This window comes from Salmo trutta, chromosome 29, assembly GCF_901001165.1.
Source record: "Salmo trutta chromosome 29, fSalTru1.1, whole genome shotgun sequence".
Lineage (NCBI taxonomy): Eukaryota > Metazoa > Chordata > Actinopteri > Salmoniformes > Salmonidae > Salmo > Salmo trutta.
The window spans coordinates 27035739-27051230 of NC_042985.1; the positions used below are offsets into that span (position 1 = coordinate 27035739).

At 48.5% G+C, this 15492-nt stretch overlaps 2 protein-coding genes across 2 annotated transcripts in view; both read left to right on the plus strand.

The window, feature by feature from the left end:
• LOC115167263 (trichohyalin-like) overlaps nt 1–15492 on the plus strand; it is a 150683-nt gene that overhangs the window by 26298 nt on the left and 108893 nt on the right. The gene's annotated exons all lie outside the window — the stretch shown is intronic.
• Nucleotides 14111–15492, plus strand: part of LOC115167264 (putative leucine-rich repeat-containing protein DDB_G0290503) — a 34540-nt gene continuing 33158 nt past the window's right edge. Inside the window, exon 1 of the mRNA XM_029721505.1 lies at nt 14111–14546. The gene's annotated coding sequence lies outside the window, so the exon portion shown is untranslated. The remainder of the gene's footprint in view (nt 14547–15492) is intronic.

Here is a 15492-nt window from a genome sequence, read left to right on the forward strand (position 1 = left end):
TCATGTGCAAAGTAGATGTCCTAACCGACTTGCCAAAACTATAGTGTGTTAACAAGAAATATGTGGAGTGGTTGAAAAATGAGTTTTAATGACTCCAATCTAAGTGTATGTAAACTTTTGACTTCAACTGTACATCAACAAATGGTTTGAATCATTATTCATCTGAATAGGTGTTTGTTTCTAGCATGATAATTGAATTGTGTTAAGATGTTATTAGAGCTGAATGATAGTGAGGTAAGCCTATCCTTTTACAAAATACTAATGCTGGCTTATCTACTGCTGATGTGAACTACAGTGAATCTGCTTGTGTAGAGTTGCTAGTCAGAGCCTGATATCATGTGTGGACTGTGTCAATGACACTCATGGGGCCTATAGGTCATAGCTGAGCTGTGTCGAGTCTATTCCTTCTCTTCATGTCTGGTTTCAGTCCATCTATCTTTCTTGTTCTCTCTCTCATTATCACTTTTTCATTGTACTACCTCTGTGTCTCTCTCTGTCACTGTATTTATCTGTCTCTTCCATTATCCCCCCCTCTCTCTCCTGCTCCCTCCTCTCTCTGTCTTTCTTCCTCTCCTCCTCTCTCCCCCCTCTCTCTGTCTCTCCCTCTCCTCCTCTCTCTCCTCCTCTTTCTCTCTGTCTGTCCCTCTCTCCCAGGCAGGTCTCTCTCCTCTCTTCTGCAGCGTGTCCATTTTGTGTGGCTACACAGTGTGAACCAGTCAGCTGCTCTTATCAGTGGGACCAGTGTGGAGAGAGATGACATTTTACTGCAGCCAGTCAACCGCTCCGCTCCTCATAACACGTTCACTCTCCCTCTCCGAGCAGAGACACGCTGATAAATGCAAATTCATTTCCTTTAGAGGCCCAGAATAATACTCTTTTGCTTTGTTAAATGGCCGCTCTGAAATGGCAACTGCTCCTTAATGTGGCGGCAGAATCAACACACGCAGAAATGATGAGGACGGAACATTGATGACAAAGGAGTGGAGGAATGGAGAAATGGCTGTGGCCCGAGATGCAAAGCAGTTCTGAATTCTTCTCATTGTAAATGATTTTTGTAGCAAGCATATATTATTTGATTTTTTTTCTGTCACGAACATCAAGCGCTCCGAAGCTTAGAAAGATGGTTATCATGGGGAGCCATTTTATTAAAGGATTCCTCTCCTCTCTTCTGCCCCCTCCCTCCCTCCCTCCCTCCCTCCCTCCCTCAGCGGTCCATTTTAGAGCCACGCAGCTGCATGGTTTGGTGGGTAATTTCACTGCCTTTTCATGTGTCGGAGGGCGAGGAGTCCTCCTCCATTAGGTAGTGTCTTCTTGTGATGTATGCGCAGAAAAGCAATCTGATGTTTATTCATGACTTTCAAGGCAATGCCTCAGCTGAGCCCTCTGATTTCCTTTTAAGGAACAAAACTATGTGAGATTGAGACTTCCGCTTAAAGGCACAGAGACCCATCTTGCAGCACTTCTCCCTCCCTCTCTGTCTCTCTTATCCATCCCTTGTTTTTCCCCCATCTTCTTTTAAATTCTCCCCCGATGTTATTTCTGTCAGCTTTAATTTACTTGACCCTCAGAAAAAAAGATCACTTGGTTATTTCCCTGTTATTCTGCCGGCTGGCTCCCCATCCGCCTCTGTACTTTGTTAAGGACTTTGATGAAGAGATGAATTTGGAGAATTTTTCTAGAAGGGCAGCATGTTAATGAAGCAGCACCACCATGAGACTAAATGGCCTTTTCTGGTCATGCACACAAGGGCACAGCGTCCCTGGTGCTAGCTAGAGACTGCCCCACTGCCCACTTCCCTGGTGCCAGCTAGAGACTGCCCCACTGCCCACTTCCCTGGTGCTAGCTAGAGACTGCCCCACTGCCCACTTCCCTGGTGCTAGCTAGAGACTGCCCCACTGCCCACTTCCCTGGTGCTAGCTAGAGACTGCCCCACTGCCCACTTCCCTGGTGCTAGCTAGAGACTGCCCCACTGCCCACTTCCCTGGTGCTAGCTAGAGACTGCCCCACTTCCCTGGTGCTAGCTAGAGACTGCCCCACTTCCCTGGTGCTAGCTAGAGACTGCCCCACTGCCCACTTCCCTGGTGCTAGCTAGAGACTGCCCCACTGCCCACTTCCCTGGTGCTAGCTAGAGACTGCCCCACTGCCCACTTCCCTGGTGCTAGCTAGAGACTGCCCTCCCTGCCCACTTCCCTGGTGCTAGCTAGAGACTGCCCCACTGCCCACTTCCCTGGTGCTAGCTAGAGACTGCCCCACTGCCCACTTCCCTGGTGCTAGCTAGAGACTGCCCCACTGCCCACTTCCCTGGTGCTAGCTAGAGACTGCCCTCCCTGCCCACTTCCCTGGTGCTAGCTAGAGACTGCCCCACTGCCCACTTCCCTGGTGCTAGCTAGAGACTGCCCCACTGCCCACTTCCCTGGTGCTAGCTAGAGACTGCCCTCCCTGCCCACTTCCCTGGTGCTAGCTAGAGACTGCCCTCCCTGCCCACTTCCCTGGTGCTAGCTAGAGACTGCCCTCCCTGCCCACTTCCCTGGTGCTAGCTAGAGACTGCCCCACTGCCCACTTCCCTGGTGCTAGCTAGAGACTGCCCCACTGCCCACTTCCCTGGTGCTAGCTAGAGACTGCCCTCCCTGCCCACTTCCCTGGTGCTAGCTAGAGACTGCCCCACTGCCCACTTCCCTGGTGCTAGCTAGAGACTGCCCTCCCTGCCCACTTCCCTGGTGCTAGCTAGAGACTGCCCCACTGCCCACTTCCCTGGTGCTAGCTAGAGACTGCCCCACTGCCCACTTCCCTGGTGCTAGCTAGAGACTGCCCTCCCTGCCCACTTCCCTGGTGCTAGCTAGAGACTGCCCCACTGCCCACTTCCCTGGTGCTAGCTAGAGACTGCCCTCCCTGCCCACTTCCCTGGTGCTAGCTAGAGACTGCCCCACTGCCCACTTCCCTGGTGCTAGCTAGAGACTGCCCTCCCTGCCCACTTCCCTGGTGCTAGCTAGAGACTGCCCCACTGCCCACTTCCCTGGTGCTAGCTAGAGACTGCCCCACTGCCCTCCCTGCCCACATCACAGAACCTCAGCCCACCTGCTCACGGTGCTGACCAATCATCCTGTACAGCTCTGTAGTAATCGCCAAGGCAAGCTAACGGCCGGTTGTTCACACTACACTTTGTCTCCAAACTCAAATGAGCAATAAAGTAACCATACTTTGAAAAGCTAGTCCCTATTTGTCTTGTAAATGACTTTTTAATGATAATCAAGCCGCATCCATCCATCACGCCAGCACACGCCCATGCAGTTCTGTGATGGGACTCCTCCAATGACCAAATGGTATCTATTTGTAATCCCAATAACCAAGTTGCAACAAAGCATGGTGCCTTTACAACAGTACATGCATCATCGTTTATGGGGACATGTATACGTATGTCTACAACATTGAAGCTTATGGAAAGCAGGGCGCTGAACTGATGTGTGTGTGTGTGTGTGTGTGTGTGTGTGTGTGTGTGTGTGTGTGTGCCTGCGCCTGCGCCTGCGTTAGATCCATAGCCTCGGCGCCCTGAAGCAGTAGCCACCTGTCACTACTAGCAGGGCTGCTGCATAGCTTCTAAATGGTGGCTCTTAGAAATGGGGGGTTGGATGGGGGGCCCTGGGATCCATTGTGCAGCTCAGACCCCACACAGGAATATATACAATAGAGAATTGGCAGCACTTGTAAAACACTAATGTTGAGCAATGTTTGTTTTGTGCAGGCCACACAGCATGTAGCCCAATGCTCACATGAACCATTGAAAGCCCAAAAGCACCCCAACGCCCCCCTTCTTTACCCCCTCAGCTTATGCTTATTAACATGAGCCCTGTTGTATTTTCCGGCTGACCATAGAGGTGCACTGGAGCATGAGTGAGGCAAATGACTCCCTTTTGGACTTAACATATGTAATGTTGCACTAATCAACATGCGGCCCGGCGTTGAGCCGTGCATATTCCAAACTGATATTATACATCATGGAAATGTGGCGGCCGCCGCAAATGCCAAAGAGAGCAGGGAGCAGGGGGAGAGGAGGGAGAGCGAGGGAGCAGGGAGAGAGCGAGGGAGCAGGGAGAGAGGAGGGAAAGAGCGAGGGAGCAGGGAGAGAGGAGGGAGGGAGAGAGCGAGGGAGCAGAGAGAGAGCGAGGGAGCAGGGAGAGAGGAGGGAGAGAGCGAGGGAGCAGGGAGAGAGGAGGGAGAGAGCGATGGAGCAGGGAGAGAGCGAGGGAGCAGGGAGAGAGGAGGGAGAGAGCGAGGGAGCATGGAGAGAGGAGGGAGAGAGCGATGGAGCAGTGAGAGAGCGAGGGAGCAAGGAGAGAGGAGGGAGAGCGAGAGCTGGCGTAACCGACTGATTGTGGGGCTGTCAAGTTGATTTGCATGAAAAAGGGTGGGCTAATTGCAACATTTAGCTGCAGCGTGGTGATAATACAGAACAGGATTACTAAAGGACACAGAGGGGCTTTTATTAACGCCAAGGATTTCCTGGGGTTTGGGAGAAACGCACCACCACCTTCTGTTTCTGTATGAGCCGTTCACAGCTACCACTCACCCACTGTCTGGCAGCCGTGGCATATCCATCACAACACACACACACACACACACACACACACACACACAGACACACACACACACACACACAGACACACACACACACACACACACACTGCCTGAATCACCGTTTCAGCACCCGCTGCTCACCAGTCAAACAGCCACACCATATTTATGTGTCATTACATTGACCAGCTCTGCAGAGATGGGGAAAGTAAAGTTAACTGCAGTGAAGGGCTAAGGCTGCTGAAAAGTGTTGCATGGGGGGAGGAGGTGTTGGGGTTACTAGAGCTGCCGAAGGCAAGCCTTCTCTTTCTTTCCTTTCTTTAATAATAAATGATGGATGTTTCAAATTAGAAAACAGTGCTGAGAAAATCCAATTCAGTGGCGAGCTTTGGAAGGAGGGCATAAAGAATAAGCAGTGGACTTCTGTATTAAAGGTCTTTGTTTTGCTTCAATGCTCACAAAGGGGCCGGTGGTATACGATTTAACATGCCTGGTGTATGATTTAGCATGCCTGGTGTATGATTTAACATGCCTGGTGTATGATTTAACATGCCTGGTGTATGATTTAGCATGCCTGGTGTACGATTTAACATGCCTGGTGTATGATTTAACATGCCTGGTGTATGATTTAACATGCCTGGTGTATGATTTAACATGCCTGGTGTATGATTTAACATGCCTGGTGTATGATTTAACATGCCTGGTGTATGATTTAACATGCCTGGTGTATGATTTAACATGCCTGGTGTATGATTTAACATGCCTGGTTGATTTAACATGCCTGGTGTATGATTTAACATGCCTGGTGTATGATTTAACATGCCTGGTGTACGATTTAACATGCCTGGTGTATGATTTAACATGTCTGGTGTACGATTTAACATGCCTGGTGTACGATTTAACATGTCTGGTGTACGATTTAACATGCCTGGTGTATGATTTAACATGCCTGGTGTATGATTTAACATGCCTGGTGTACGATTTAACATGCCTGGTGTATGATTTAACATGCCTGGTGTACGATTTAACATGCCTGGTGTACGATTTAACATGTCTGGTGTACAATTTAACATGCCTGGTGTATGATTTAACATGCCTGGTGTATGATTTAACATGCCTGGTGTACGATTTAACATGCCTGGTGTATGATTTAACATGCCTGGTGTACGATTTAACATGCCTGGTGTACGATTTAACATGCCTGGTGTATGATTTAACATGCCTGGTGTATGATTTAACATGCCTGGTGTATGATTTAACATGCCTGGTGTATGATTTAACATGCCTGGTGAAAATGGGCTCTATTATGTACCATTAACAAATCAACCAGGCCCCACCCAGAGTGGATCTGGGGCTCTCAACCAGTTGTCGTGGCCTTTGTCTTTCCTCACTACGTATTGATTTATAGACCATACTCATCATCACATTGGGGTGGAGGAACACAATTCAGTGTGTGTGTGTGTGTGTGTGTGTGTGTGTGTGTGTGTGTGTGTGTGCTTGTGAGGGCACGGGCGTTAGGATGTGGATCAATGCTTGGTAAAGCCTGTGGATCTGGTCATTAACCATTTGTTATCTCTCTTCTTAAATCTCTATCTTTCCACAGACTTCATTCCTGTTCATTTCTCTCATTCATCTCTCCACCCCCTCAAGTTCAATTAGTTACCTCTCATTCTCCATCACCCACTTTGGTACCCACTATTACTCTCTCGTAAACCTCTACCCTTCATCCCTCTTTCTTCCCTCACTCCCCCATCTTTCAATCCTGTCTCCCCCTCAGTCTCCCCTGCCTCCCCGATCCTCCTGGTCCTGCTGCTGGTCTCTGTGATATGCATGGTCTCTTTGTGATGGCAGGAATCTGGCTCTAATGAAGCCAGCATGACCAGAGAGCAGCAGCAGCAGCCAACCAGGAGGATGTCTGGCCTTTCACTTGCTGAACAGAGGGATTGGCTAATATCCCTGTCCACCACATTAAAAAAAGAATAGGAAAAATAGACATTCCTTTTTAATGAACCGTTTCCTCTGAGCCGGGACGCAATATTGGCAAATCCATAAAGTAAGGAGAAGTCAAAATGGAATAATAGCGGTTAGTTGTAAAAGGCACATTTCCTCTGTTTGTTCTCGCTGTGATCGGCGTAATGCTCCAGATTGGCACTGAAAAAAGGGTTCATGCTTTTGGCCTATGGGTCGAGGAATGAGGAAAGAGGTCTTCAAGGTCCTCTATAGCGTCTTTTGTGCCAATCATTTAAAAGACTGGACATGAGAGAGGAACAACTGCTGGAGTTACAGTCCAACTCCCCTAGCAAGGGGAGGGTTAGTAGCTAAGTTACTGCAGCTTCACCCAGCTATACTACTCTCTTTATGAGTGCATGTGAACATGATTCACTGCAGTAGGAAGGACATTACTGGCACGCACACACACACACATGCACTCGCACCCACTCAGGTGTCAGGTAGACTACACTGCCGTAAAAAGCTGTGTTTCCCAGTAAAGATGGCCATATATTTCACTGCGGCGTGAAAGTGTTATTCTAGGTCGGATTCACAAGTTCAACACGGCTCGCCCGTAGACTGCCACAGCTGTAGGGATTGTGTGTTTTTATCTTTGGTGTTTGGCTTTATATTGAGGAATTTTATATGCGTGTGATTTTTTTGTTCATTACAATGGCGAGTTTAAAAAGGTTTGGGTTGGACGGAGGACAGCTCGGAGCAGTACATGTTAGTTTTATTTGCGCTGCGGCCTTGTATGAATGATTCGAGCAGTGTTCAACCGGGCCTCGTGCGTATAGTGCTTAAACAGCTACAGATGCAGGTCTGTGTGCCTCAGAGAGCCTTTGTTTAAGTTGGCTACCTCTTTTGAGCAGTTTCTCTAACCTCAGCCGCGGGATTTGCCAAAAGAACCTGAAGAAATGTCTCTTTCGATCCAATTAAGTCTGTCATTGCCCTTTAGCAGTAAACTGTGGAGGCAGCACATTTTTTCCTCAGCCAGCAGAGGTCATATTGCTATGCGTCTCCCAGCCTAAGTCTATTCTTATGAGCGGCCCTCTTGCCTTTTTCTCATCTCATTCTCATTCTGAGGCTGGGCTCATTTGGAGGAGTGGGGAGTTCTGGGCCGACAGGGTTCTCCTGACAGAACTGTAAATTCTGTGCAACACGTAACTTGGAGTGGTTCCCCGCGTCGGTTTGAGCGGCTGAGTATTTCAGCAGGACTCCATAATTATTAGGTCTTATTAGATCAGGGCTGCAGTAGATCCATTAGGCCAGGGTTAGGCTCACCTCTGGGATGGACTCTGGCTGGCCAGCATGCAGCGCTGCACTGGGCCTCTGGCAGCTGTTGGGTGTCAATGACCAAGTAGAATCAGCATTTCCATCGACTGAAACAGCCATGATGGGAGGATGTAGCCTAGGTGTGCCTATGAGCCAGGGCACACCTAGTCAGGGGGGCGAGGTAGATTCTATTTGGCAGCTGTATACCGGAGATAGATAATAGACACCATAGAAAGAATCCATGGTAGAATCCATGGCAGGGGGTTGTGGTGGTTGTTACAGCTGTGGTGGAGGTGAGTAGGGGAGTCCGTAGTAGACAGTGGGATTAGTAGTGGTGGCTGAAGCTGTGATGATGAGTATGTATAGGAGGGAGACAGTAGTAGTGGTAGATGAGATAGTACAGCAGCAGCAGCAGCATGGGAACTACAGGCAGCCTGCTGCTGTAATGAGAGAGTGAGCTGTCAGAGACACGCGTGTAATGGCTCCCCTGCCAGCCGCCCGGTTCAGGCCCTATGGGATTCAGCACAGACACTCAGTTTCTCTCTCTCTCTCCCTTGCTCTCTCTCTTAGGCCTGATCAGAGACCATGTCAGGCCTCTCATATCCTCCCAGCTGCTGTCTTCTTAGCTCTCTCACACACACACACATACACACACACACACACACACACACACACACACACACACACACACACACACACTCTCTATCTCTCTGTCACCTTCTCACTGGGCACACAGACTGAGGATGGACATTCAGGTAGTACATCTCCCAGGCTCTCCTTTCTTCCTCCCCTTCAGTCAGCCTGTGTGTACTGTACAGCTCCTCTCAGGGGAGTCTATTCCCAGTGAAGAGGGCAGGCAGCAGCTTCACATGGGGCCAGCCAGTATAGTCACGCTGTGATGTCACGGTGTCTATATTTATATCCCTCTCTGACAACCACTCTGCTGTAAGCACTGCTCTGCTGCTGTAGCACGTCCATGGTCAGCTGACTACTACTGTACACCACCTCCTGCTAGTCCAAGGTCATTTTCACTAGGTCTCCCTCCCAGTCACTCATTAAGACCAGATGGGGAGTTGAGATGTAGCTAAGGTATAGTCTACTGTACGAGTTACAACAACCAGTATGAAGACTAGCTTGTACTGTATGAGGGCCCAGTTCTGGGATATCTATTGCTCTCTGTTGATGTTGAGGATGCAAACATGCATTTCAGGATCATTTCTCATACTGTTCTAGCAGAGGAATGGAGTCTGAATCAGACCTCCCCCAGCCTCATCTATAAATGCCCCCCTATGCAGCTCCGCGGTTATGACAGTCATTTGGTCGTTCTGCTAATAACATCCTCTACCCAACTTTAAAGGCTCATTATCATATTGTGCCAGATGATTGACAGTTGACCTTTACGCTAGTTTATATTAAGCCAGTGAGATAGTGTGGGTCACCTCGATCGCCTCAGGGACACCGTATTAATACTAATCTGATAGAATTACCAGGAACCAATTCATGTGCAGGCCTGGACTGGGCAGCGGTTAAAGAGAGAGTGTTAGCTCTCAGCTGGGCCTGAGCTGCAGCACACACACAGGGGTGCAGAGTTAACAGTAGGCAGCGTTCCACGTAGCCGCGCGGCGTTGTGTGAGGCCACAAGGTGAAGCGGTGCTGCTGTGGAAATGTTCAGGTGAGGTTCCAGTGCCCCTGTTTGGCCTAACGAACACTCATTAGTCAGAGAGAAAATGAGGGAGAAGAGAAGGGGAAGAGGAGAGTGGTTAGTAAACCAGGAGCTCCGTTTAGCTGTGTGTATTAACACTACAGGCATGGTGGAGGAGGGTTGTGGAGGGCTCTTTGTGCTGGAGAGCATCTGAGTGTATCAGTCTATTTGAGGTGCAGACACTCTCACTCAATAACATCAAGCATGCTTACCTGCTGCCTAATGCTCATGCTAATTTGCTTATTTTAATATCCACCGAGCCTGATAGCTGAGAAGGCCTGTCTGGTTGTGTACGGTCATCAGTCACTGGGAGGATATAGTCACATTGTCACTTCTTTAATGGTAGCACAGAGACATGCAGCTGTACGTTTACTGTAGAGGCCTTGAGGCTGTAAACCTCTGTGGCTGGTGACTGGGCTACACACGGTGACGAGCCCCACGTTGCTAGTCACCTGAAATGTGCTTTAGGTGTCAGTGTGTCAACCCTATTCACAATGGAACAATAGTGCACTGGATGGATTTCAGCACATGATAGCTAGGCTATTTAGGGACTATGCCTGCCTACCCATGTCTCATATATAATGGTTATTTCATTCATGAATACATAGTTTATTAGGCTTTATTAAATCTGGTAGAGGAGGAGGAAACTACTCTTCATCATAGATGAGGTTATCTGATAGTTGTATTTGAAGTGACCAGACAGCAGTATGTCTCTCTGGTCACTTTGGCCACATCCCAGGTGAACACAGGCCATCTGCTAAGTTATTTACCAATGATAGAATCTTCTAGACTTTTCATCTAAAGTTTGGTACAGTATATACGTACCACTGAAACCAGGCTGTAGTGTCTCTGTCCCCGTCCCCATGCACTGTGCCATGCCTGGCCTCTCTGTGCTGCAGCAGGCGACTAATGACCAAGGGGCTCTGGGATAGGGGGACTGGCTGCTCTGCTCTGGGGCTACAGAGGAAAGTGGCTCTACTTTTACAGCAAGATGACCTCCTCTCTCAAGGTCAAGTGGTGTTGGAGGGTGGAATGACTAAAAGCTCCCTAAACCCTGCCTGTCTGCCAGCCACTGGCACTACCCCATCATTCTGCACCCACCATGGTGACTACACTGGCTTGTTGTGCCAGGCTGTATGTGCCCTCCCCCTGTGTAAGAAGGCTTTTCTGTCTTTCTGTCAGTCTTTCTCATGGGTTATTGCTCCATATTTCATGGGGTCCCATGAGGCTGCTTGGTTTGTTTTGTTTGATGTCGTTTGCCAGCGAAACCAGTCTCATGAAATCTGGACCGTACCATTTTTTTACCTTTATTTAACTAGGCAAGTCAGTTAAGAACAAATTCTTATTTTACAATGATGGCCCTACCCCGGCCAAACCCTCCCCTAACCCGGACGACACTGGGCCAATTGTGCGCCGCCCTATGGGACTCCCGATCACGGCCGGTTGTGATACAGCCCGGGATCAAACCAGGGTCTGTATTGACGCCTCTAGCACTGAGATGCAGTGCCTTAGACCGCTGCGCCACTCGGGTGGGTTTCCAGTGTGACTCCCAAATGATGAAATGGAAGGACTAGTAAGGGGTGTTTGAGGGGAGAGGGGTTGTATGAGGAGGGAATGGGTGGGCGGGGGCAGGTCATAACATGCCAGTCAATCGGACACTGGGGTAGAAATCACCACCACTTGAGTTTCGTTTTCTTTTCAGATGGAACGCCATGGATATGCGTGATAATTCCCCATTTGGAAATGAGGGCTGTGTTTGTTCAGAGAAAGATAACATTCCCAGACTGTAACCAGAGAACGGCTGCTCTACACAGCCTACCAATATTACCTCCTTGCCGCACCGCGCCCTGCTGCATAATAAAGAGGCCCCTTATGCATATTAATATGAGCACTCTGCATAATGCCTACACCATGTGACACGCTCAGTAGCACACAGTCATCCTGTCGGTTCGGCTTTACCTTGTCCATGTTTCACTACTATTATTTATGTCCACATTCCTCCATACAGGGATCCCCTACCTCTTACCCATCTTAACTTCTCCGCCCCCGTCTGCCAGCCTCGTTCCCACACACTCCCCCCCTCACACACACTCATGACTCCTTAAAACATACGGCGGAGGTGTGTGTGATGCTAAACGAGAACCTCGTTACCTCCCCTCCCTCTTGGCTGGCTGGTGGAAAGCTTTTGGAAGAACTACAGCGACATCTGCATGTGCTGCGGCTGCAGAGCGCCAGGCTGATACCCGCTATGCTGCGCCGGGCTTCTCCTGCCAGCCTGCTCCCCACCGTACCGCCCCTCCGCCCACACTACCCCTCCGGCTCTCATTACTCAAATTACTAAACACGGCTAATTGTGCAGCGCGTGAAGCTCGCTTCATTTGAATATTCCTGCATATGGCCTGAGGGGATTTGCCTCGCAAGGGGATGGACCTAGCCGGGAAGTCTGGAAATTTGGGCATCCACAATTAGCTGAGCCAGGCGGGCGCTGCTCTCTCTGCACGGGGCTTATTTTACCTGGAGTTACGCCATTTCTTTTTTCTTTTCAATTAAACGACGCAGCGAAGATCAGATCCTCCTTTATTTGGGTTTTAAAGGCCTCAACATTCTTAGTAACTTTAACTGGATTTATGATTTAAAAAAAAATCATAAATCATATATATATATATGTATATATTTAAAAGAAATCATATATATATATTTTTTTTTATTATTTTAAATGTTTTATTGATTATCATACTGAAAATTGACAGGAGAGTGTGTGAAATAATACAAATAAACATCTTTAGCAAAGTCCCACGATTGGTTTTATGTTGAACTGAAACAGACGGTGGGGGGAGACAGAAACGGTCCACAATCTGTACGCCTTAATTAATAGTGTGGGGTGTGTGTGTGTGTGTGTGTGTGTGTGTGTGTGTGTGTGTGTGTGTGTGTGTGTGTATCTTGGGAGCCAACAATGCAGCCCTTGTGTCCCATCACAAAAGGACAGTGCGCCAGACAGAGAGGGGGGGTGGGAGGAGGGGACATTCTGGATCAGAAACAATGGATTAATCGCCTGTAATGATTTAATACAGGCAATCAGAGTCCAGGCAAGCATATTAATTTGCGCATAAATTACCCAACATTTATTTTTCAGACGGGGGGGTCAGCATGTGTGGGCAGTTGGGTTGGTTTTGTCTTTTCCCAGGGACATGGTGAAGGGTTGCGACAGAATGCCCCCAGCGATTCCCATGCTTATCTCTGTGCCCCGAGTCACCAGGTTTCAGCTCCCCTGGTCCCACACCCCGACCCGCTGGCGCTGCCCGCCCGCCCGCTGCCAGCAGCAGCTTGCCACCTTCCCAAGTAGAGAATGTTAAACCATTACAGCAGGTCAAACATAATTAAGAGTAAAATGCCCGCTTCCTCGTCAACATGATTTTGTTGCATTAATGATATCCAGAGATCACAGAATACATATTTGCGATTTGTTCTCTGCAAAATCGTCTGCGAAAAAAATAAGGGAATAAATCCATTCCGTTAAAAGGTGCTGTAATTACAGGGATTACATTTTTTTTCCAAATCGTCCTGTATTCATTTACTATAACCATAGATATCCACATAATTTACATACACACACACATACTGTATGTATGACGAGTCCTTGCTGCGCAGATTGGAAGACACTCAATTAATCCGAGTTGGAAAGGTTGAGCGCAACCACTTTTTTAATTAACGTTCAATTAAAACCAATTGGCAGGTTGCTGGAATAGCAGGCGCACGGCTTTGAAGATTGCCATCGCATAATGAGTCGCTCTTTTCTTTTTTTACACTTTGGGCTCCTCCATTTCCACTCCCTCGCTCTCCGCTGCCAGTTGCCAATGTGCCTTAGCGATTTAATGATATGCAAATGAAATATGCATAAAACCATTCTGCTGAAGGATGATTAAACACAGAGGACATTAGCCAGTGCCCGCCACAGTGTCTGTTGTCTCCTCTCCATTCCGCTTCGCCCGGCGCCAACGACAGACACCACTGGAACAAAGCTCAATACTAATTATAGGAGAACACTAATAATATCCAATTGAGAGAAATTAAATTCCAGGCAGGGTATTTTCTCACTCCTGTTTTGTAAGATCCACATCCAGAGAAGTGAAGGCAAAGTCCCCAGAGCTGAGGACTGGAGCTGTAGAGAGCAGAGAGGAAAGGAGAGGAGGCAGAGACCAGGTTTTCCAGGATAGCACTTGAAGAGACTAGCATTGCCAAGCATTGCAGGAGCTTTTCTCTGCTTGTTTGCGAGTAGTGTTGCATTATTTGAATGCTGTCTTATTATAGAAGGAAGGAAAATATCCCCCCTTTCTCAATCTCTCTCTCTCTCTCAATTTCCCTCCTTTCTCCCTCCTGTTCTCTGCTGCGAGCTCTCTTTTTTTTGGTAATCCATTTGTGTAATGAAGACGTGGCGCAATTAACATCCCCCATGGAATTAAATAAAAGGCCGATCATCCAAACCTCATTAGCTCCGAAAGATTATAATATCCACACGCGTTCCGCCGTGAAGGTTACGGGAAAAAACACAACAGAATTACGAATTAAACCGTTAATTGTGTGTATTTGGATCGCAGGTTTAAGCGACCGTGGCTTAGATGCCCAAAAAGATGCCACCATCCATACCAGCCTATCCTTACTGGTGGCAGCCTGGCTCTGACATCTTGGTGGTGTATGCCAAGGCAGTGTATGAAGCACAAAGATCTTATAATCCCTCCCTTTGGATGGCTTCTTCAATTATTCATATTCCACAACCGTGCCCTGTTGTCCAACAAAAATCCAGCAAAAGGGAAAAAAAAGTTTGGGATATCCATTTGTGATGGCCAATGGCTGATGTTGATTTCTTCCTCGCTAATTGTTGTAATTATTCCGGTGCAATTAGTAAAGTTATCGAAACCCTCCAATCTGTCTGTTTGCAGCGGCGCCTATCCTTGGCTCTGTGCCCGATGCCAGTGGACCTCGTGGGAACCACGGCAACGTTCTTCCGGACCCCGTAAGTACCAAGACCCGCGACCCGAACCGGTTGGTACCCCATCTGCATCTGTTCCTCATAGTTTACCCCTTCCACTTTACGCCAATAAAAACACTGGAAGGGTGGAGTTTGGTAGTTCCTTTGGTCGGTTGGCAAGGAGGGGGCAAACTAAAAAGCATGGGTGAGGGGGTGCCGAAAGTGTTCCCACGGCCCCCCTACCCCCGCCTGGCGGAGCTGCAGGCAGGCCGTATGGGGTAGGGTATCTCCTCCCCTCCCCACCCCACCAGTGTGTGTGTCTGTGGCCGGGACTGCTGCTCCTGTCCCCCTGCCTCCTGTGCCCCTGCCCCCTCCACTGAGTTCCAGCATGTCTGTTGTCTGTGTGGCATCCCCCTCGCCTCAGTCTGGTTCCCATACTGGTGGATGCTGTATAGAGCCTACAGCCTGAGCCATTCATCTCCCTGGTGATTGCTGTGAATGTAGATAAATCGCACACACACACACACACACACACACACACACACACACACACACACACACACACACACACACACACACACACACACGCCTGCCTCTCTGGCATAGCTTTGCTTGCTGCTGAAGTAGATTTTCATGCTTTATGTTTTTGCCTTTTCTTTTTTTCTTTTTTGAGGAAGTTGTTCCTGTCACGCATAAATCCCACACACCTGGAGGAAACCATGATGCGCGATAAGTTTTTCTTTGGCGAAAAACAAAAAGTACAATTTAAACGAACGCAGAGAGAAAAGTAAATAAATTCCTGTCTGTCCGCTGATTATAATTTGTGTTGGCAGTTCATTAGTATGCGTCCTCATGTTTGCAGTTTTTTTTCTTTTTTTGTGTGTGTGTCTTTGTAAACAGCTGCTGTTGAGACCTTGGCACAGTCCCTCAGGTCCTTTCTTCCTCCCTCCTCTCTTGTGGCTGGCAGGCAGGCAGGCGATTGGCAGGTTGG